General features: G+C 41.0%; 1 protein-coding gene across 4 annotated transcripts in view; it reads left to right on the top strand.

The window, feature by feature from the left end:
• Nucleotides 1–9,812: 9,812 nt before the first annotated feature.
• The window catches only part of LOC106645418 (uncharacterized), a 35,570-nt gene continuing 27,777 nt past the window's right edge, over nt 9,813–17,605 (top strand). Inside the window, exon 1 of one of the 4 annotated variants that reach the window (XM_089589564.1) lies at nt 9,813–10,142. The gene's annotated coding sequence lies outside the window, so the exon portion shown is untranslated. Of the gene's footprint in view, nt 10,151–14,028; nt 14,359–15,698; nt 15,735–17,605 lie in introns of those variants that run through there. The other 3 variants (XM_014361275.2, XM_014361273.2, XM_014361274.2) reach the window with 3 other exon arrangements.

Raw genomic sequence — 17,605 nt, 5'->3', positions numbered from 1 at the left:
TATGGCTGTTCTATATACATTGCCTATACTACAAAATATCCGATTATACACGTTTCAGCATGATACAAAACTCGAGAAGTGGAGGATCAAATGAAACACGAAACAAAAAGTGGGAATGTAATCTGTTCGCGTTTGAAAAAAAAAAAAAAAAGAAAATATTTACGAACGCATAAATGACAAACGAGTGCATAACATTATTTCATAATTTTTTTTTATATACATACGTTCGCGCGAAAATCACGAAACGATGATTAAAACTTTTATGCAGGGAAACACGATTAAAGTACGACGATTACGGAGTTGTGAAACATTGTTTGCAAAATTGGGAAGAAATTTACGAGGGTGAGTCACGACGAGGATGTTTCAAACTCCGCTTTGTTTGTAAGAGGAGCCAAATTTATATCAACCAATCTTTATGCAACCGAGAGAGTAACGTCGTAAAGTATTGTATCGCGAGGCGCATGACAATAAAATTTTGCGATTACGAGCAAATGGACAATGATTTTTTTTTTTTTTTCATACTAGTGAGAAAAAATATTCTCTCGAGAACAATGCAGATAACTTTTTTTTTGGAAACTGCAAGCCATGAAGTGTGACTATTTTTTCCATCGTACGTATACTATTTGCACGATATTGCTATTGTTGGTGCTATATATATATGTTTATAGAACTTTGTGTTATTTTTGAGTCGAAATTACATAATATGTATAAGCACACGTGCTATTTGTAAAGCGATTGGATAACAAAGTTCTCGTCACCGTTTGACAAAAGGTATAGAGTTGAAGTAAAGTACACATCGTAAAAACCATTTCGGCTCGGTGAGCCGTAAAATCTCCTGTGGGCCGTAATATATTATTTTTAACCACGATAATCCGAAAATACGTGCTCATTCGTAAAAGCTCAGCGAAGCATCTAAAAAGAAGCACGGTAATATTACAGAGTTTAATCGATCGGATTGACGTGTTTCAAGGGACTTTGAATTATCATCGAAACTCCCAAGAGCACCACCACACGGGAATCACGCGAGTACCGCCGCGAGCTCACGTGAGTCGATAATAAAAACGGTACACGTTTTTGTTTGTCAGGAACTCTCATCTCTCCCCCCCCCCTGATTCCTCGTGGACCCACGTAAAGATGCGCGCCATGAGTTGCAAAAGCCCACCTCCTTCCTTTCCTCAAATTGTTCGTCCTGCAGACTCGTAACTATGTCCACGTGGGGCGATTCGGTCACGTAACCAAATCACCCCTAAAAATAGATTGCGCGGAGTTATCATCCGTCACTGCGCGCTTGGGATACACGTGGTAGCTCCAGTGATTAGGTGTGTACGGCGTGACACGGAGGTGCCGTTTAACGAACGATTCATAGTCTATATTTCTGCATTGCGTGCGAAAAACGATGGCGGAAAATCATCGCCCAGCTATAACAAGTCCCATTCTCGATTTACACTTCAAAGAGCCGTTGGGCTCTCGTTGCGTTTATCCTCCGGTATAATCAGATCCGCGTGCAACGTTGACGTCACAATAGATCTCGAGCAGAGTTTTTTTTTTTTTTTTTTTTTTTTCTTGCAGATTATAACACCGACAGAGTCGCCGCTGCAAAAAAAAAAAAGAACAACGAACAGAAGCAGGTGTATCGCGCAGTCGTGGAAAAAATAGCGCCGCTTTATTTTTAACGCGGTCATAGTGCGGGCTCATAAATATAAATAAAATTGATTTTACCCCGTTCGGCGTGCGTAGGTGTATATATGTATTTACGAGTGAATTCAATCGAGAAAGAGCTTAACTTGGATGTTCATTTCCTCGGCTATAATTAGGCGCGTTTTGTTCAAACAGTTCGATAAGATAAAGAGAAAAAGCTCAATGTCATCGATTCTAATTCATTTTTTTTTTCAGTTATTGGAGTTTTTTTTTTCGGTACGGCGATTGCCGTTCGATTGTAACGTTTCCAAAAAGCGTAAACTTATTTCTCCCTCCCGACCGCACTCGGAGTCTGCATGCGGGTAATAAATAATCTATTGACATTCGCGCGCATGGAAGAAGGAGGGGAGGACGAAAAAAAGGGAGAAACAAGAGCGAGGCCTTTCGCGAAAACGTAAACGCCACCGCCGGGCCGGTATATACCATTGACGTGCGTATAATATATATACAAGTGCACTCTATTTTCCCGGGCGCTTCTTTGTTGTCGAACTGGCGACTCGGGCGCTAATATTTCGTGCAATCACATCGCGACACGAGCCGCGTCTCATGTGACTTTTGCGACGAGGCTCTCGTTGTCATTGTGCACACATTCATTTCGATAATATAATCAAAGGAGACGACGATGCGCTCGCGTGCAACGAGCGCCAAACTGACTCGGGGGACCGATCGAGATAATAAAGATTGCATTCGATAGTCGTTCGCCCGATTGGCCTTTTTAATCCCATGAAAAGATTTTATCCTCCGGCAATTAAAATCACCAAAGGATTTAATCATCGGCATGCAGTTTTGGTTTGAAAAAAAAAAATGTTTATTTTGCCAACAAACCGCTGAGCGATACAATATTCATCTATGATTAACAGTAGTAACGTAACCTATGGAAGAGTACTTTTTCAACCGAACAAGATGAAGCTGTAAGTGATTATACACGCTGCTTTTCCTCGAATAAAGCAAATCCGATGATCGAGAAAATAAATGAAGAAAGGCACAATAATGAATAAAATGCGTGAAAGAGTTGCTCCTTTGCGCATCCTCATCTACACCTGATCCCATGGATGAAAAAAGTGTCGTGAATCGTCAAAGAGTTACCATCAGCTCGAAGGAGCTCGTATAAAATCGTACGGGGCGATCGAGCGCATTGTCCGGTGGTTCTCGCGAGAGACGCGGGAACCGGTTTTTTCTGGAGTGATTTCCAGCACCGATGGATCCGGTATATATAATTTACGCGCGCACGTGAGAGGGTGATCCGGCATCCCGGAGTTAACATCGATCCTCTCCCGAAACGATAAACGCTCGAGTCACAGTGTGCTTCTTATACGTTTTGGTGATATCTTTGAGGGACGATTTAACGTTGTTTTTTTTTCCTTTTTTTACTAAGCTCTTACAAAATGCATCAAATGGAAATAAAAGGAATTACAAACAGTTTGATCCCAAAACAACTAAATTATCTTTTGTAACCCTCCGAAAGTTTAACTAACCACGAAAATCATCAAATATTTTTTTTTTTTTTTTTTTAAAGTTTGAATCACTTATAAATGTAAATCTTTGCAATAGATTATCTTACCCCAAAAGACAAAGTGCACCCCTGAACGACCGACGACTCGATTAAAACGATTGTCGCATGGCAAATAAAAATAGAAGCCCAACGATCTGACAACTGTCGGCGGTATTGATTTTCAATTACTCTCGCTTTGGTAGGTACTGCTCGCTGTGCACTTACAAGTATATACACACTCCGCAGGTTCATCGCACTGCGTATACAATATTCGCTTCGTTTTCAACTCCGTTACTCTTTTAAATGTGTGATTCGAGACATTATCGACACGTGCTTTTGGCATGAGAATACTGCCATTTGTATAACGGAAGAAGACGTCACGAGGATGAAAAAACTGAGATTTCCGATGTAGTAGGAAAATTTTCTTTGGTCCGGTTCTAAAGTTTCCTTGGGCATATTTTTTGCCATGACGGGATGGTAAGTCTATTTCCGTTTATTTTTTACATTTCCAGGTGAAGAGGCAAAAAAAAAAGAAAACAAGCTCTTAGAAAAATAATTATAAGGCTGGTGTGTGTGTGTATGTTTTGGCATCGTAAATATGTTAAATTCGAAGGTAATAACAGTACGCAGATGTCACGGGATTCATGCTAATTGCAGGAGCAAACGCACGGACGCACAGCACCGGATGATTTAAATCCTAAAAATACACGCCGATGCGAAGGCCCGATCGGATCTATGATGTTTCAATGGCTTTTCGTAACAACTGTACGACGTTGTTTTTGTAATTTCTCGGACTTTACAAGAATCAAAAAGTATCAAAATTTCCAAATGTACTTTGCAACAAGGATATGTTGCACAGAACATCGCGATCTTGCGAATCGAGAAAAAAAAAATCGAGGCTATGTGCTTATTATACTAATTATTATTTTTTTCCTCCACGTGAACGATGCATTTGTATGAAACTCAGTTTTCTACAACAAAGGACAATTTTCATAAACTTACCCGTTTTTTCTTACCTCGAGATTATTGCACCTAATGAATTGTGCGGCGTAACCTCATAAATCTTGCTTGATTATAATACCAACAAAGAAATCCAAGTCGAAATGTAAAATCGCGATGGCCAATTGTATACACACAGAGGAAAACTATCGGAATCTCGGTAACGAACGCGATTCATGTAAAAATCGCGCCTCGATTGTATTTGAATTCGCAATTAACCAGGAACATAAAAGAAATATCGATTCTGTTTTATAAATTTGTTGCATGAAAAAAAAAAAGACAAAAAAAATTACACCTCACGTTGACTACACCGCGATGCCGATGGCTCTTTTTTCTGTCGCTCAGCAATCGGCTGTCTCCTCGTGAACTCGTACCGCGGATACGTTATCGGTAAACCACTTTTTTTGTTTCATATCAAGCGATTCAAGGTCCAGTGGGGGAGAATCGATTCGAAAATTCTCGATCTCTGATTGTAATATCGAGCGGAAATGAATATGGATATTTTTTTTTTTCACATTACTTGACAGTACTTTTACTCTATTCGTTGGTATACACACGTTCAAACAACTAGTGGAATAATCAATCGAGAACAAAAAAACTAATTGGATTGCTTTGAGATATATTATTGGGTTTTTTTTTTTAACTTTTGTATCTTCATGATTCTGTCTATAAGTCAAAATTTCTATTAAAAAATATATTTACGTCGAGTTATTTCTTTAGTATGGCCGTAAGGCAAATATAAAGACGACCATTCGTATTTTTTTTTTTTTTTTTTTTTTACTTTAAAAACCAGCCAGAAAATATTTTGTTTTTTAAAAAGTTTTAAAGTGACTAATTTTAAAACGTGGTATTATTTTTATGGATGCAATCGTCGGTCATACGTATCAGCTCAAAGTAACCATCATTCGTGAGATGAGTATCCTCGTAAAGTTTAACTATTTTTTCGGAATAAAACCCATTTTTTTTTTTTTTTTTTTTTTTACTACAAAAAACGAAAGAAGCAAAGTCACGAAGGCCGACGTCATCCAAAACCCACGTCCCGTCCATTTATTAGACCAATAAAATACTCGCCGTCGAATGATTCAATAATCATCAATAATTCATCTCCCTACATTACGAAAGCCCATACTTTAAAATGACAATCCAAACCGTGTAATGTCGCAGTGTCAACTTCTCGAGCTGTGGCGATTTTCTTTGCCCTTGTATTGAATTTGATGAATTTTTGCAATCGCATCGCTGTTTCACAACCTGTGACATTCATAAACTAGACTTTTTAAATTAACTTTTCTCGAAAAATACATTCTAAAAACCAACTAGAATCATAAAACCCATTGTATTCCAAAACTTGACTCAAACATACACACCGCAATAAATACATCCACAAACAAATTAAAAAAAAAAAAAAAATTATTCATCCCGAAAATTCGCGCTTTCTCGCGCATCCAACTACCTACTCAAGGTAACCCCCCCACCTCTCGCTCACGTTTCGCACGTTTCACCTCCTGCCGCGATGATAAGTCCACACGCGCAGATACACACAATGCATGTGCGGCGCTTACACACAAGACGTCTGTCTTATCTTGCCTCCGCGGAATGCCAAACGTCAACCTCTCGGGCCACTTGCGTGTATAAATACGTGTACATCCTTGATTAATTTCCATAAGCATATATGGCTCTCGCGCCTGTGATGCCTATACAATATACCTCGTCTCTCGGCCGTGACTCACTCGTCCATCCTCCTTCCCCTCGTATTTATTGTTTCCGCTTCTCTAATTCTTTTATTCCTTTTGTCTCAAGGGGGGGAGGGGGAAGACTTTGCGTGCATATATGTATATTGTTTCGGCAACTATGTATCGGAAAAATTTTTCCATCTCGCAAGGTTGAAATTTGTCATGGGTAAGTCGGTAATTCGGAAAAGCTCGTTGATGACTGGTGCACACGCGCGTGAACGAACGGCTCTTGCGAAAACGTGACTCCTTCGTGCACAGTTGACTAAGTATAACGTGACGTGGGCAATCGTCTCTTTCTCTTGCGATTCTCACGAGATCTCGATGGATAACGTAATAAATAAATATAAATGTTGGTACAATATAATATACATGTGCACGAATGCTCGTGATTCTTCTTTTTTTTTTTTTTTTTTTTTTTTTGTTCTTCCAGTTTTCAACGCCATAGCTCGTAGAAACGTCCTTAAAAAGGCCTCAAAAGCTCGTCCCGATCGAAAAGGGGCAGTACCTTTATGAGATTCGACCACACGAGAAGGTACGACCGGAGTAGGTGTAAAAATAACAAGTACATGTAGAGCGAAAAATTGGGCAGAGCCACCCTCTCTCTTTCGATATACTTAAGTAAGTCTCGCGGAATGTAAGTGCTTCGGTGTGTACTTGATGTGCGCCCGTGTGAACCCGTTTCGAAAAAATAACGGGCGCCCACTCCCATGTTTACTCGAGTAGCGGCAAATGAAACGTCCAAAGGAGCGACGCGAGGGGTATATATACGCGAGTGCAGAAAGGGAAAAGTACCTTGGCGAGCGGAAAGTCCCTCGGCTTGAAAGTCAATCCGACTGCAGGTCGCGTGAATTCGCTTTTTACGTTGTTTCCTCCCCACTTTTCAGCTCGAGCTTGTATATACTTGTGTACGTATGTCCGCGTGGGTCGCGTGTACGCGCTAGACTCCTGGGCTCCGCGCGACTCTTTTTCCTTTCGTGAGATCCGCGGAGAAGCTCGCGAGACTTTTTTTTTTTTTTTTTTTTTTTTCTTACGTTTCGAGTGCCGCTGTATAAACGAGCGATATATTGAACTCTTGTTCTCTCGATGGACAGTGGTTCGTTGAGAGATTCTGATTTTTGTGTTTTATTAATTCGATTCGTGGAAAAATTTATCATGAATCAGATGCTAATAAATTATGAACAATTTGTTTTATAATTACAATTTTATAGAAATATCATTATATGTCATCCGTAATAGGTGAATATTAAAAAAAAAAAAAAAAAGGTTTATCATCGTGTTGATTGATTCTTGTGATTTTGTGACGCGCCGTTGATATCGAGAAAGGAAGAAGTCGAAGCTGATGCACGACTATCAATCCTTAATTATTTTCAGTCATTTGTGCCGAAATATCCTAGAGACGTGCGGCTTCTGGTATACAACTTTATAATCGTCGCATAGTAATTAATAACTTGCTGAGTTTCAAATTTTGATTAGGAGAGTAATTAATTGTACCCACCTTACACTCGCAGTCTTTACCTCACACTAAACACTAACAGCGTTGCTACAGTTAAATTACTGGTATATATAAGCGCCAAATTGAAAGTATCGACGTCCAAATAGTTTATAGATATAATGAATCAATCGATACGACGCAATTGCCTACCAAAAGAGATATAAATATATGCATCTACTGTTATCACAAACAGTGCAAAATGGAGCGACTTGTTCAATTGGAAAATTGATACTATAGCATACACACTATCATACATGTACTAAATAATTGGAAATAGGAAAACATGGAAAAAAATTTTTTCATATATCCATTAGGTCGGTTGGATTATCGAAAAACATGTGTCACTTGGTTTTTTTTCTTTTTTTTGTTAATGACATAGAGCTCGTCAACTTTGTTAATTGCACGTACGATGTGGGGAAAAAAAAAAACGTGCCTAAAACTACATTGACAATCAATCCGATGAACTCGATGTACCGTCACGTGAAAGATTTTAACCCATTAGTCTACGATTGAAAAGTAAATTTTGATTTTCGGTAACGCGCACCGCGAACTGAAATTCTCCCAAGTAACGCCGCTCGCAGCTCATCAACTCAAGACCCACGAGAGATTCTCGAGTATTCCATACATTTGTGAGTGCCATCCGAGACGCGTCCCACGCATACCTTACATGGGTGCCAAGAAAACCCCCCCTTTTGCTCCTCCCTTGGCTGTCCCTTGCAATACTTTCTCAAGCCCATACAATTTAAGGCTCTTTTCATCTGTTCGCATACCTGTGTTTTTCTACTCCGCCTTTTTCTCTTTTTTTTTTTTTTTTTTTTGTCCCCCTGTACTTGTATGGGTGTACAAGGCGATGCTATGTATTACATTGTGCTCGGTCTAAGCGTTTTCCAGATTCTCGGGATGTGTACACCTGTTAATCCGTATAGTAAGTTGTGAACGGGTATATCCATTTGACCTCTCGATAAATCTGCCAAAACAACCATCGCACGGGTATTGATGGTATATACTGTTTGCATCTTCGTCATCCTTTGGTCGTGGGTTCTGTCATTTGTTGGTTTACTTGCTACAGCTCATTAAATTTCGTTATGTCATACATGGTACGGGGTGACGGAATTTTTCGAAGAAGAAAAAACAAGCTCGGGTACAAGGTTTTTAATGAAAAAAAAAAAAAAAAAAGCCATGTGACGGACACGTGTCCATATACAAATACACTCGACTCGGCGCAGTATCCTCCTTATTTCGAGGAAACTTTCCTTTACCTTGACCTTTTTTTGTCTCTCGCCTCTTAACGCTAACGATGCTTGGTCCACGTGTGTCGGCCGTTTGCAGCTCAAAGCCAAAATGCTCTTGCAAGTTGACAAAAGGAACGAATCGTGTTTTGTCTTAACACCGCCGTTATCTCGTTTTCTCGGTAGATTATTCCGGGATCGGAAGTTTTAGCGATGCACTGCTCTCCCGAGAGCATGAATTTTTCGAAAAATCCCTCTTCAACCCCGTTATTGCACCCTTTACAGTTTCCTTAGCATATTTTCCGTTCTCAAATTTGGCACAAGTGACCATAACTTATATGGCTTCGTATATTGCATGGACACGTAGTGCAAAAATATACCCCATACACGAGCGATTCCACGCAAATCGTGAGACTTTATTTTTTGTTCCAAAGGTCATAATTTGTCGAGGAAAATCGGTTACTGTGACAACAATAAAAAAAAACAACAAAAAAACGCATGGAAGATTAATTCTATTGAGCCAAAGTTCAAAAGATCGGTAACTTTTGATACCGATCACCATTGTTAAACACTTAAGAATAGAGGATTCGTTTGATGATATCTATTTAAGTATCTCGTTTTTGATATCTGACGAGCCTCTACTGAAATTTCATCCTCAAATTGTTTGAAAATAAAAATGTGCGGTAAAATGTACAAACTAGAGTATAAAATCCTGACGATCTTCCGAAACCCGCGTAACCGATGATTTTTCGCGGAGCGCGAGGTATCGCGCGCGTAAACGCGACGGCTACACACACACAAAAAGCCGAGCCGAGCCGAGCGGATCCGACTGCCGAGTCTCTCTCGGAGCAACGACGCCGAGAGAGAGAAAAAGGGAGTTCCAGACACACATCGCAGGGGCTCCATATATACATACAATTTATATACATCACGCACAAGTTGCACACACTTATAAACCCGCGGCCGTCGCTCTCTTTCCCACTGTATATTTTCCTCGGCTGCGGTCTTTTTCCCTCCCGCATCACTTCTCGCCGTAAATAAATTTGCGCTGTGCGTGCATTTTTTTTTTTTTTTTTTTCCTACCCCACCCAATACTTACCCACATATACGCTCGTTCGCGTGTGCATGTTACATCGCAGTGTTCTCACCGCTGGTGGTAGTAAAATATTATACAGAGTTACAGCTTTTGTTCAATCGCTGCACACACCGTGTGCTCCTGTCAAAGTGTGCGCACGTACATAGGCGCTGTGGAAGCCATCGGCAGGGCAGCGAACGTTGCTCCGGACCAACACTTAATCTTTTCGGAGCAGCTCCGCCGCTCGTAAACAAAGATCTTGGTTCCTGTATATAATACCTACGCTGCGGGATTCGGGAAGAGACGCTGGGATGCAGCGCGTGCGGGTGGAGGAGAAGCAGGGGTCGTCATCCCGACTAGACTGACTGTTGGCACCTACATGTACATACAATATCGAGGGTGACTCGTTGTTGGATCACCCGAGCTGGTGAGTAGGTATATAATATACTGTCGTTGTTGTCTTGTGCTCCTATATACCCCCCCCCCCGCATGCCTTACTCATTGCACTTGCACACACGTGTATTAGCGATTGGTCTTTGTATTACGTGTGCGGTTGTCACTGAATTTTTTGGAACTTACGTGTATTACGCTGATCCTCTGTACATGAGCGCTTTTATCAGTACATGTGCATGCTTATGGTTCCACCCCCTCCCCCTCCCTGCATGCACCCTAAGGTATATATATATATATATATGTATATTTGTTATTTGCACAGGTGATTTGTTGGCAATGTGTCCTTTGTATCACGTGTAAATTGGTGTTTGAGTTTGCTTATTTATGTGCATTCAATTATTTCGACATGTGAAACAATAGTGTACTTTTAATTTAGTTGAGCTTCACGTGTCGATTTGGCCGATCGAGTTATGATATTTTGGCAATTCAAAAGACGCTTCTTCAATGAAGGTATTTGCGAAAATGTTTTTTTTTTTTTTTTTTTTTTCGTTTGCTGTGCAATCACGTATTCCACGTACGTGTGAATGGCACGTGGTGGTATTTTCACTCGCGTTTCTGCAGTAGGTCAATTCAAATGCCCCATCAGACGACTGTACAACATTTTACGATACGGTACCTCGTACAATACATATATGTGTATCGGGGATCGATAAAATGAGACTTTTGATGCATGTTTGGGGGAAAAAAGCGGAGCATATCAAAATGACAGAGCGCACGCGAATATACACTGATGAATCGTCCGTGCCTGCATTGCTCGCATAAATCCAACCGTTCGCGGATCTTTGTCGCTTTCCTCGAGTCCCACGTACACGAGTTGGGGGAAAAAAAAAGTGTACCCATTGCTTTCACCCGGAACAACTTTTTTCGACAATAATAATTGCGTCTAACGCAGCGGCGACGATAACGACTTTTGGCCGTTCGAAGCGCGTACATATACGCACGATGGAACACGCATGCAAATTGAATCTTACAACATATTTGTACTCGAAACAATGCGCCTTCTCCAGATGTCGCGTACTTGTGCGTATATATATAGTACAGGTATTCTTAGACAAGGCGCGCCTTGTGTGCAATGCTCGTTTTATGGCTTTGGCCGTTTTATAACTGCGTGCGTTCGTTCCCTGCCGGTCGCTCTTACTTTCACCCGCAGCCAATGGGGACTCGTTATTGGACCGAGTGGTAAAGCCCCTCGCGTCGAAACGGCGGGAAGTTTTGAATTCACAATCGCCAAATTTTACGAGCTTCGACAAATTTTTCTTGCGGCTGTGCTCACTTTTATGGTGGGTACCCCGCTCCCACATACAATGGTGTTTGTGCATTTTTCGTCCGGCCAGCGGTTAACCGGTGAGTTCAATTTTATAATTCCACGGTAATAAAAGTAACACGTGTACTTTGGCACATACGTGTTTTTATATACGCTCGCCAAAATTAAGTATAATCGATCCGTATACACTCCCAACTCCTACAATTCTATTTTTTCTACCACAAAAGTGTTTCGCGTGCACTGAAAAAAAAAAAAAAAAAAAAAAAAAAAAAAAAAAAAAAAAAAAAAAAAAAAAACGTACGGGCTCTTGATTTCCCTTCCCATTCGGTGGAAAGAGACTGACGTCCATCGCGAAGGTCAAGGCCGATAAAAGTGAAATAAAGAAAAGACAAGGGGAGGCGTCTAAATCGGCTTATCGCTGCCGCAGCGCTGTTATAAATCGGCAGCCCTAAAGCAGTGCCGAAATAACCCAAGTGCCGATCGTAAAGCCCAACAATAATGGAGTACACGGAATAACACGCGAGAGCCAACGCATCGGGCTTTTTCTGGGTCAGAGTCGTTTTGATGCGCCTGAAATGCATATCCTAAAGGAAAATCTCTCGAGTGTGTTTCGAGGCTTCTCTCGCTTGATAATTGACCTGGCCTGAGATTAATTGGATCCCCCACTCGAAATACGCGCTCGGCCGTTGCGGACATTAAACGCCGGCCTTATTAGATGTATACCCCTACCCTCCCCGCACCCGTTCGAGTGGAGCGAATTGTATACTTTGGTGTTTCGGAATCGGCTGAAGTTTCAATAGCCGGTGGTTCGCCGATATTCGTGTGTACAGGTTGGGCGCTAATCGGTTATGGATGTTTGCAGGGATTAAAATTCATTTTTTGTTTTTTGTTTTTTTTTTCTAGAAAAACAACGTCATGAAATTTTATGGGGTGCGTCCGAGGTTTGCTGTAATTTAGATGTCCCAATGTGCTAAGGTGGAATGACGATTTTTGGGGAATTCAGAAAAAATTCTCGTGTTTGCGATTTTTTTTTTTATTCTTACTGTTATCGCGACACAAATTCGTACATTTGTACCTTTTTATAGAGCTCGCGACTTTACATTCAAAAAACTAGTCATTAAAAAATCGATTTCGCATCAAACGACGCATTACATAAAAGTCCACGATTCGCGGAGATCCGCTCGTACGCTGTGAGAAGCAAAAGATGAGAGAGAAAACAAAAAACAGAAAAAAGTGACGGATAGCCACTCGCGTTGGGATAAGTAACGGCACGTATGTATAATAGTATACTCTGGAAACCTACTTTCATAATATTGTTCCCCGAGAAATCTCTCGGCTTATCAAACGAGTTAATTTATCGGAGTGACATAAGTTATGCACACGAGCGCCAGTCGGTTCTTCAAGTCATGTAACGTATGTATACGCACCTGGTTTATATTTACGGCCTACTTTGCTCCGATAAATTGCGATTCGGACAGAAACGAGAATAAAACACGAAAATCCATGCTTTCTCGGAGATAACAATATATACACAGGGTTGCCCCTTCCTCACTCGGAGAACAAAAGCTCGCGGTGTACGTCCACATCCATTATTTCCTTGTAATGAGTTATTTTCCAGCTCATACGTCGCATAGAGTACAGGGCAATTAATTTTCCCGATTAGCTCTGGTTATCGCTTCGATCTGCCACAGATTCGCGCGCGTAATTGCGCGATAAACGACGGCTATACATATAACGCCAACCGATCCGGCACATAATAGTATTAAAAGTACCTATATATGTATATATCGTCAAGCATCGATTTCTGCGTCAAACAAATCCATCAATTCTCATGCGGTTATGCAACGCTCGGTCGTAACTTCTAATTTATACCGATACGGTTTCCAAGAGAAATCGACTCTCAGTTTTTGCACCCACGTTTTGCGACTTATAACGATTCACGAACGATCGGTGGAATACATTATTGCATCGGGTAACGTCGAGTCAACATTTATCTATAATCGTAACTAAATTGTCACTAATTGGTTTCCATTGGTATACTTATTTCCCTGTGTGCATACCGATCGCAAGCACCAGCCCATAGTTAGATTTCGTTGTGCTTCTCTTCCGTGTCTCCTACGCGATCTAAATTTAAACTCGGCGTGCGGGCGACGGATACGGGCAACTGTAAACACCATCGCTGTTTGGAAGAAAACCTAGAAAACACCCAGTATGTACGATAATCCCGAAAAATCGTGCTATTGACTAATTTGTCACGGGTCTCTGGGTGGAGGGTAGATTTTGTGTTGCGATCGACCGATGATTGGACGATGAGCCATCACTTCCCAGATAACAAAACCCCCGCATTGGTGAGAAAAAAAAAACAAACGAGCAGTTAATCGCTCATCTCCATCGGAAGTCTCTCTTCCCGTCGAGCACCACCGACCGCTTATCAATCCCACTACGCGAAACACCCTATATCTCGAGTATTATCTCGGCCGTATCACCGAACTGTGAAAAAACTCCAGCACATCGATCACGATACATCCGACGTGTCCTGATCCCGCCCAAACAGAGTTGTATTCTTTTACTTTTATTTCCAATTTTTTTTTTTTTTTGGCCTTGGAACACAAAAAATGCTCAGACAACAATTGCGGGAATAATATATCGGTACACATCTCTGAGAGGAAATCCGCTACTGGCTAGCGCGAACAACAAAATATACGTGATGCCACGTCCAATTGTGCTGTACGAACGGTACTGTATAACGTGCGGTGTGTGCATGGGTATATACAAGAGGAGCAGCTTGAAAAATCGTTTCGGAAACTCTCGGCCCGAGAAAGCATCCTTTTTTCAAGCACAACGAGAGAGTACCGTTAACTTTGCCATCACGTGTGCGGAGCATTCGCGTTCAGTGGCTGTATATGACGGACGAGTTGGACTTTTGGTGAGTATACATTTTCAACATGGTAAGTTGTATCGGTGAAATTTCAATGACAAAGACAACTAATATAGTTGATCCCTTTTTTCTTGCCTGTGGTTACGGTGTAACCACTTATTTGTCACACATTCTTCAATACACGCAATCCTCACAGATGAATAATTCCAGTTGTACTTATACATAAACGTTAAACTGTCATTGGTACCTTGTACATTACAAAACTCTACTATGGTACATCACAGCTTCTCACATATTTTTTTTTTCCCAAAGTACAAGCAAAATTTCGCTATTCGCGCGATTTCGATTGGACCCAAGATTCCGCGATCGACGAGGCCTTGCAATTAATCGCTTTGCTCTCGTTTCATCGTTCCAACGAGTCCGACGGATGGTCTTTCGCTTGCAGCACGTGTGCTCGGCAACAAAAAAAAAAAAAAATCATCGCATCATGAAAAGCGTTTCGATTAAAAGCGCGCGACCATAACAATTGCACGCGTGACCTTTTGACGGATGCATAGGTGTAAAACTTTTCTTTCCGCCCTTGAACCTGGCCATTGGTTTTTTATATAATTATATACCGATGTGCTGTTGTATGTATGCGACTCGCACCTGAGCTGTCCGTGTTGATTGGGACATTACATGTATATACAAATACGACGTGTTTACATAAGATTGAAAAAAAGAAAGAGAGACACCTTTTTTAATCCGCGATCGAGCGTCGAGGGGGGGGGGGAATGCCACAGTATCGATGTCAGATGGAAAGTTTGAGGTTTCGCTCGTTTCTGCTTCTCCGAAAAGTCATTCGTTAATTGCCAACTTTGTTTTGCACAAATTATTGCCCGCGTGTATACGTGTGCACGTACCCTGTATTGCACATATACCTGCTTATTACTTTCACCGCTTGATTACGTTACCGCAGAGCTGCATGTTTTTCACAAGCCCATTGAATCCGCACTCGCACGAACCAACTCGCAAATCGTCCCTCGGATAATAGTAATTACTGCATCGTTGCATGCCTCTTGCGCGCGTAATCACACGGCTGTGATTGAAAATCGCGATGATTTGAAAATTCCCCGGTGTAAGATCCCTGCTTCGTTTGGTTCGCGCGAAAAGTGCCAACGGAAGGATGTTGCCATTTTTTGCCGTGTCTTTCATATTTATCAGTATATTGCTTTTTTTTTTTTTTTTTTTTTTTTTTTTTTCTCGGTGAGCTAATGTACGACGGCCCTGCTGCGAGAAAAGCTTGGATCGATCGTCGTCCAAAAATAACCAGGATACAACATGTTTTTTACATCAACTTGGATGGAAAGAAAAAAAAAAATTAACATATCGTCAAATATTTTGGGTCAAGGTCCTGTCGAGACAACCACTGCCCAATTGGTCAGGTATTGCGCAACTCTCGTTGTTTCGCGTCACACCGTAACGTAAAAAAACAATAATGACAATACACACCGAATGCACTTTGCCAATGTGTCATTGCCAACTGGACAATCCAAAAAAAGTACTTGGGTGCTAATGGATAATTGAACAATGTCTAAGTATGTAATACCGGATATCTTAATCCGCGGCTAAAAATAAAACGTCACAATTATACCTATATGTATACTTTTTTTTTCCCCCAAAGCTTATCACACACCAAAGTTCGAGACAGAAACCTCAAGATAAAAAAAAGAAAGAAAATATAGTCCCAAAAACGTAACATCATTTCCGCGTTCTCGGATCACATAAAAATGGGCACACGCGAGGGGGACAAAATTTGTTTCTCTTCTTACGGGCAGACGCGCAAGTAATGCACCGCGGTAATAATATACGTTAACAAGCACAAAGAGCCATCCGGGAAGTTAATCGCGAATTCCTGAGCGACGATTACGCGGCGTAGGTGTATAATATGTAACGCGCATCCGCGGAGAAAGTAAATTGCGCGTGTCTCCTCGGGTAAGTATGCGGGGGCGCTCGTTGCTGGATCGTGGGTACATAATACACGTTATGTATACTTATTGTATCGATCCAAAGATTGCGACATACCCGGGTGATTGTAAGAATAATGTTATCGAGCCGCGCAGCGCGGAAATATATATTTATATGTTGTATGTTGCTGTGTGGGTCCGGAAATGTGAGCCAGAATATACGGAACGAGCGCCAATGCGCTGGTATGGAAAAATGCACTGCATGGGAAAATTGATTGATTGTAGTGTATGCTATAGTGTAATTTTACTTGTTATGTGGTTGCAATGAGCACATTACCCGAGCCCCTCGTTACCTGTAATCCATATTGTGTTGCTGTAGTGGTGCTTTTTTTGCTGCTTTCTACTTTGATGTGTCCCTAATTTAAGTATTGTTAAATTCCATGATTTTAAAGTATGTAACAATTTTTTTTTTTGTAGTTTTTTAAAAATGAGTGGTCGTTTAGCAACGTTCCGGCTTTTGGTATAGTAGTCTATGCACTTCATTATATCTAAGTACTATGACTAAACCGAACCTTTCCAATGAATCACGTTTAGGCGATACAATCACTCGCCCATTCATCGGAAACCACGATTTAACCCTTTGATAATTTTTACACGGCCAATAACTTTCTTGTTTCGCTTTGCTACGATGTTTTTGTCATTTTGCCAATAAAAGGGTGTCAATAGGTGAATACAGTTAACTGAAAGAATCGTACAAAACGGAATATCATATAGGGATGACGAGGCCAGGATGAAAATTTTTTGTTTTTCCAAGCGTCAACACGCTTTTGTTGGGTGCGATTTCCACCTGTAGAAATCTCAATTTGATATTATACGCTGAGTCCAACAAAAGAACAAAATTAAACCAAAAAACGAGCCGCGTATATCCTGTATCGTATATCCAATAAAAGTAGAAAGCATAGAAAAGTTACGTGGCACGCGTGTTTAATCATGACTCGTTTTAATTTGGTCAAACGCTTCGGCGAACTATACACACGAGTATTAAGCGCTTGTCGATGAAAAAAAAAAAATAAAATAAAAAAAATAAAAAAAAAACCCGACTCCCAAACAAGAAATAATGGAACAAGACACGAGAAACTCTTTTGTTCCGCGTAATATAGACACACACGGGCGAGAAACCAAACACTCATGGACATTGGATTCTAGTCCAACACAAAGAAAAAACAAACGGAGCTCGACTTGTTGCTCTGTCATCTATATCCGACGCTTCCACGGCTGTGGACACAATATACCCGCGTGTGGCCTTTCGATATTATCACACCCACCACCCATACAACTGTTGTCACGCT

This window comes from Copidosoma floridanum, unplaced genomic scaffold (assembly GCF_036245765.1).
Source record: "Copidosoma floridanum isolate Cflo_tuat_1 unplaced genomic scaffold, Cflo_Japanese_pri ptg000009l, whole genome shotgun sequence".
Taxonomy (NCBI): Eukaryota; Metazoa; Arthropoda; class Insecta; order Hymenoptera; family Encyrtidae; genus Copidosoma; species Copidosoma floridanum.
The sequence above is the reverse complement of the archived record's forward strand: the minus strand, read 5'-3'. Positions and strand labels throughout refer to the sequence as shown.